This window comes from Mytilus edulis, chromosome 1, assembly GCF_963676685.1.
Source record: "Mytilus edulis chromosome 1, xbMytEdul2.2, whole genome shotgun sequence".
Classification (NCBI taxonomy): Eukaryota; Metazoa; Mollusca; class Bivalvia; order Mytilida; family Mytilidae; genus Mytilus; species Mytilus edulis.
Genome location: NC_092344.1, coordinates 61,203,595 through 61,211,440, shown reverse-complemented (window position 1 = coordinate 61,211,440; position 7,846 = coordinate 61,203,595).

Sequence of the window (7,846 nt, the reverse complement as noted above, 5' to 3'; positions counted from 1 at the left end):
CGATAAACCGAATGACACCCGTGAAGTTCATCATCTTATAAAATTTAACAGTCATAAACAAAACGATCGAAATACATTTCCTAAAATAGCACGTTGTTGTTAAAACAAACCAAACAATCATCATTAAAAAAAATGAAACATAGATCTTTACAATTCTCATCATCGTCGCCCCACAGTTGACCAGTCCGACGTAACTAAGGAGGGACCCGCAATGAAAACGCTACACTTGGTTTTTCAAAAATATTTTTTTTATTAAAAATGATAATCTTTCAAAATCAATTGTTCATGAAAATTAACAATTTAAACAATAGATCGATATTAAACAAAAATGTTTCATTGTCATCTTTCGGGCGCAATAGGTAAACGAAACATCCGATGTCGAATCATCAACTCACAGTTCTAACAAATCATGTTTACAACCTCGTGGTGCAGCGCAATTGCCGTGGAATTGATCACCCGGGATTTTAATTTGATCCCGAGGAATGTTATTCCACTTTCCCGCAAAGCAAACTCTAGCTTTATGTATGATATTTGTAATTGTTTTCATCGTCTAAATCATGTCAATTTTGATGCAAATTTTGCTCGATCGGACCAAAATCCGGCGAAAAGCATGACTTTTGACCAAGGAGAGTGCAAAATGTCTATGTAACCACCACTGACGATTTTTGGTACATAATGGATGTTTTCTGGTGTTCAGAATTCCATGTTTACGCCATACGGCCGTTTAAATGTCTGAAATTGCTCCAAAGGTTCTACAGTGACCACCATTGAACTCTCGTGACGTTTAGACAGCTATCAGAGTTAAATGTATCGGTCTTGCTGAGCGTTTTTTGTTGTTTGTACCCTGGGATGTGCTCTTTCCTTAATTGGTCCATTTTGGGTGAATTTGTGGATGATTTGGGTTATTGTAGAAGCTACAACTGCAGTCTTCAAGTAATTGTATGCTGTGAAAGTTTCATTGGATCACGCCCAAAACTGCATGTCGCTAGTTGTCAGAAAGTCCTGGCATTTACTCAGATGTCTATTGCAGTTTCTTAACAATAAGGGCGCGAAAATTCATGACATTAGCCAAGCTTTAAATGACATACTCGTGAAAATCGTGCGTATGTTGAAAAGCGGGTTAATATGTCCGTTCAAAATAACCCTGTACTTCGCATTTGTTCCAATAAATCACTCAACCGTAAAGTTGTCGACAATTTTCTTAAAAGTCATTTTCAACCAACTATTATAATACAAAGTTCTAAATATAAATAAAATAAAAATTATAAGATTTTTTTAAAAACAAAAGTGTTGCGTTTTCATTGGCACTCAGTATATATAAATATAAATTGCTTAGCAAATTCTTATAAAAAAATATTTGTATCCATTATTTTACACAGGCATGTTAATTTTTGGGCCCTTTATAGCTTGCTGTTTTGTGTGAGACAAATCTCTGTGTTGAAGACAATATTTTGACCTATAATGGTTTACTTTTATAGATTGCGATTGGAAAGATAGTTGTCTCATTGGCACTAATACGATATCTTCTTATATGTCTTATATAGTTTAGATGCTTATACTATTTATTAAATACTTGCTTCATAATAAAATAAAGTATTTATCAATGAACTCTTGAACACACCCTGTAATATGTTTACATGTAATATTACACATTTTATCTGATATAACCTTTTTACACTTTGAACAATATCTTGTCATTTAAGTCAATACAATGTTGGCAGGTGCACGCCCGTCAATTATTTAAAAGAACATTCAATCTCTGTGTTATCAAACACCCCCGTAACTCCCCCGATATAACGTAATAATTGATCGTATATATTTCATTTGAATAAAAATCAGTATACAAAGTATTCGAACTATGTACAGAAAAACATTAGTGTTTCGAGTCAGGAAATTTCGCAGTAAGGTGTGCTCTCAGTCTAGTTGTTATTTCTGACATATGAATTATTATGACTCTTTTGTTTTTTTTACAGAATACATGTTTTTCGAGTTTCTTGTAATTGCGTTCACACACTCTTCTTTTTAATTCGAATTGATTAGAATTGGCTAATTCGAATTATCCAATTCGCATTAGAAATACGCTTTTGTAATTACGAATTAGAAGTTAATGCCGTTTGGACAGTAAAGCGAATTTGACGCGCATTGTAATTCGAATTAGAATTGACGTTAGGACGTCGAACGTTTTGAATGCGAATTAAACTAATTCGAATTAGTTAATGCGAATCGAATTCGAATTACAATGCGCGTCAAATTCGCTTTACTGTCCATAAAAATAAAATCTGTATAATTACTGAAATGTCAAAGTCTTGTTTTTTAAACGTCCAGTGGCAAATATTGCATGCAATTTCCGTAAGTCACAGATGTATTAACTGATAAATGGTAGGTTTGATTTCATTTCGTACTAAATGGAGAGAATCAACACAAAACCGATGAGAGTTTTTTTATATTCTTATATTTCTATTGGAAATATTAGTTGACGAATAAATCGTTTCTCAAATTGAATTTAGATATACGTTTTTATCCTGCAATTGGGTGTTCTACTATACAGATACAGCCCTACAGATATCGCTATGCTATTTACTATACAGATATCACTTTAAAGCCCCGCCCACTGCCGGACTGAGTATTGTATGAACCTGCGTGACCTCAGAATGTGTATTGCAGTCGCATTCTAATGACGTAATTGCGAAGTAACGCTTACTTTTATACGTTCTGATTGTTTTCAAACATTTCTTGAGAGCAATACGAATCACACCAATTTTCTGATAACATACACACTTGAACAGCAGTCTTTTCTACGATGACAACTATCGATTTCAAAACTTGAATGTGTATGATTGTGTAACAAAAACAACCTTGTCAATTTCAGCATGCATATTTAGTGAATGTCGAGTCTGAAGTGTAGGACAAGTTCAACTCGTACACTCCTGTTTCAAATTGGACAATGTTTTGTTATTTGTTTTCACTGTTGAAATTAGTTGTTATGTTAAAATAGATAATTATTCACCTTGAGCTATGTGTTATTGTTCACAGGCGCTTGGGTCTATGATACAGATTTTTTTTTTATTAAAATATTCAATTTTCTATATTTATAATACATATCTATCACTTCTGTGCATGTCTCACCTAGTTTCGAGTGATTTATTCGACCCAGAGAAAAAACCTAATTTTACTATCCATAAGGCAACTAACTCGACGCCATTTTTCTGCTATCTATAAATAAAGAGATTGACCTACCTGGATTCCCCAACGATTTCTCTAGGGAAACGTGCCTTCATTGCCGTCAGATCGCACTATTCGTTGATATTCATTAAATTGGTATTGTTCGTAACATTTTTAGTCCATCTCCAGCATATAATAAAAAGATTTTAACTTTTTTGACTAATTTCAAATTTACGTGCCCGGAAGTTGACTGTTTTTCCCGAACTTTGGTTAAAGGGAAGTAATATTTTCCCGGACTTTTTCGGAATATCTCTCCAAGTACGTATGAAAATAATAAAGTGATACGATGATTTCCGAACTTTTACCAAAAAGGCGCAACTTTCCAATTGCCGGAAAAGAATCTGTCATCATATTCAGTATATTGATTCATGATAATTTATAAATATACAAATACTCACACAAAATTGACTTATGAGAGGAACTAAAAAAAATTAAGCCATTAACCATTTGATCTGATATTTTTATTTATTTGGTGGAAAAAAGGGGGGGTGCAAGGAAATTTACTAATATTTCCACGAAAATGTTATTGACATTGTTTTAATTATTACAAAACATGGGTCATGTAAACTGAAGTAAAAAAAGGGGGGGACAATATTTCCAAATTTTGCAGTTCCCCTTTCTAACATAAAATCAAAACTGTGTGATTTTTGAAAATTAAAAGATTATGACCTCTAACAATCAAATTAGGGGCTTGATCTTGTTCGTTGTTCATCATATCTGTTTGTTAACATATAGTATTAGTTCGGAAGTCATCGTATCACTTTGTTATTTTCATACGTACTTGGAGAGATGTTCCGAAAAAGTCCGGGAAAATATTACTTCCCTTTAACAAAAGTTCGGGAAAAACAGTCAACTTCCGGGCACGTAAATTTGAAATTAGTCAAAAAAGTTAAAATCTTTTTATTATATGCTGGAGATGGACTAAAAATGTTACGAACAATACCAATTTAATAAATATCAACGAATAGTGCGATCTGACGGCAATGAAGGCACGTTTCCCTAGAGAAATCGTTGGGAAATCCAGGTAGGTCAATCTATTTATAATAATTTATAGATAGCAGAAAAATGGCGTCGAGTTAGTTGCCTTTTTGTTTCTTAGTATGGATAGTAAAACTAGGTTTTTTCTCTGGGTCGAATAAATCACTCGAAACTAGGTGAGACACGCACAGAAGTGATAGATATGTATTATAAATATAAAAAATTGAATATTTTAATTAAAAAAAAAAAAAAAAAAAAAAAAAATCTGTATCATAGACCCAAGCGCCTGTGTTATTGTTGACCATTCGAGATTCTTTTTTTTTTTGCGAACCCGTCGTCAGCTGAATTTGTGAATAATGTATCGTATTACTACACGGGCCTGAAGGGATTTCAAATAAAAAATAAATGCAAAACATGTGTTTTTGCGTCTTTCAAAACACAAAATATAAACAGAATTAATTGCAGGATAAAGACAATAACTGTTTAGTGTCTTAAAATATCATCTGTATTTGTACTCGGCTCGCTAAAAGCTCGCATACACCTTGTTTCCTAGCCTCGTACAAATCAGCTGATATTTAAAGACACTAAACAGTTATTGTCTATTTATCCTGAAATTGGGTGTTCTACTATACAGAAACAGCCCTACAGATATCGCTATAGTGTATCTGTATACTATACATATATCGCTTTAAAGCTCCACCAATGCCGGACTTAGTATTGCATGAACCTGCGTGACCTCAGTTCGACTTGAAACAGGTGTAATAGCTCTTGGAATTGGGTGTTCTACTATACAGATACAGCCCTACAGATATCGCTACAGCTGATATTCAAAGACACTAAACAGTTATTGTCTATATTGGATCCTCTGAAATAATTATGTACAGGATTTTCACATCAAGTTGTTTTATATAATATTAAAATTATATAGGTATTATATGGCATGAGAGTAAACTATACAATTAGAAATACAGTGTTGAAGGGATGTTATGATTCTAAATTATATAGATACTAAAAAAATCAAAAGATATATGTTTAGGTACATTCATATGAATTCTCTCTCTACATGCAAAAGGATTAAAGTATTTGACAATCTTAAAGACAACTTGAACCATTTAGTCAAACATTGTTTTATGAAAAAGACTGGCCAACGCATATACAAATATCTGAAAGGAACAAATCTCAATTTGGGATGATAACAAAAACCAACATAACAAAACCCCACTTTGATTCGAGCAAAAAATGGTTTCTTTGTCAAAAAGCAGGCTTTGTATATAAACAGCATATCAGACTGAGTTATGATTTGGGGACGTTTCAGAATAAAATCGACATTACAATTGGAACCAACTGTGCCCTCTGATTGCCAACTTGTTCCTTTATTCTAATAAGGCAAACTTCAAATGATGCTTCTAAAAATGATTGAAAGAGCTTAACATAACGATTTTACTTCATTTTCTGCTATACAGATGATGTTACTTCACTCAATTATTCCAATTGTTTGTGAATATATTCATTGCACCCAAATCGATGAAATTTTAGATAAACTCAATTTGAATCACATCTTGACTAAAGTCTCGAAAAACAGCGACAGGAGTTAACGAAGGGGATTTAAAACTCATGATTCGACGTAATTTTTCGTCACTGACAACGCATTGCAAAAAAAAAAAGACAACGAAAAAGTAGACAGGTTCACAAACCACTAAATTGAAAACTGAAGTCTGCTTATAGTTTTCCAACCGAAAAACCTTGGGGGTCATAAAATTTAAAGCTCCAGAAGATTAAGCTGATCTTGTTCAACTAGTGGCATCCGTCGTTTTGTTAATGGCAGAAATTTATGTTGATGATTATTTGAAAAGTAAACCTTAAAATACAAGAGATGATTTAATTTTCCCTTTTTGAACTTTCCATTATTATAAAGCAACATTGCCGCAATGCCTGTACGCAGTGCCTGTATGTTGTGAATGTGTTATCAGGTCGACGAAACGGTGAACATATCATTATTTCCTTGATAGAAGGAATAAGGAAGGTGTTGCATAAGGTATTCAAATATTAAATTTGAAGTCACTTCCCCTTAAGTTTCATTGACGCCATCATAATTTGGTTGTCTATTATAGATGAAGGTACATGGAGTCGAATGCAATATATTAGATCAATGAACAAGGAAAAACAGATGTATATTGACTCATGTGTTCTTAAATCAAAAATTGTAATAGTTGTCAAACAATTAACATAAAGGATTTCACATGATTGGTTCCATAAAAACTAGTTGACGTTATTATATCGAAGTCAAGTTTTTTTGTGAAAATTTTTGAACTTCATATAACATGAATATATGATATTATTCAAGAATGAAATTTATGAGTTCCTCATCACCATCGCTATATATCATTGTGCAATAAACTGCATCCTACATATCAGCTTGTAAAAAGAATTAAGTTAAGGAAACAATATAAACTATACTTGTAGTTGGTACGCCCAAGCAGTGTTGAATCATACTATAACTCTCTTAAATTTTCTTTTTGAATTTAAATCTAGTATGATAAGTTTAAGTTTAAGCATGGCCATTTGTTCTGTACTATCTAATACTTATTTATGCAGACTAGTTATATTTACAACATATCTGATGATTTTGAGAAGCTTATAATTATGATATAAGATTTAAAGAAGGTAAGTCATATTTGGATTTTTTATTGTGTCGCTGGCGTTAAGTACCATTCGAAAATATGGCGAAAAGTAAAAAAGTAAAATTGATATAATTTCCATTTACTTCACCGGGGGAATCGTGTAATATGCAGCTCGCATAGCGCTAGCCTAGGGTTACCGAGTTGTCATGGTTTCGACCGGTGACATGATCAAACCAACATTTCTTGCTGTTTTTTGGCTAAGCACGTGATAAGCCATAAGTAAGAGCAAAGACTCATTTAATTGGAATCAGAATCAGTGGCGGATACATGGAAAAGGATGCGTTGATGGTCGAACGTGTTGCATCAATGTGTGTATTAAGAGAACGGCGTAAGTTTTTAAAAATGATACTTTTCTAACTATTAAATATTTTTTTATGTTCATAGTAGAATGAACTGGACGTCCTTACAGTAATTTTAAATATTTACACCAAGATGTCGTAATATCAAATGGGATACCCTGCATTTATCATACATTTTAATGACATAATTTAAATCGCTGAAGGACACCTCTCCTAATTATTGAAAAATATTATTCTGCATTGATAATGTTAATTGATAAACTCGACACACCCTTTCCGTCTGACTAACACCCTCTACATACTTATTTTATAACTCCTCTCAACTTGTGTATATATTATGACCACAACGCCTACCAACGTTGCTTTACCTTAGCACATTTTTTAAACAAAAATGGCTTGATGCATATTCGACTTAAACGATGTTACTTTTTGCTTATAATTTGATAAATGAAATATCTTTTAAGGATGTACTTCGGTGAGGTTTTGGAATTTGTGTCAGATGTTCGGACTCCTTGGTGTTTTTCCCTACGATACAAGGTCATATATTTTACCCTACAACACCCAATTTTTTAATAGCTCATAATTTAAATGGCATTTATCAAAATTTAAGCAGATTCTTGATTTTCTTTCGTTTGATTTGAGACCCAACTAATTACAATGCAAACA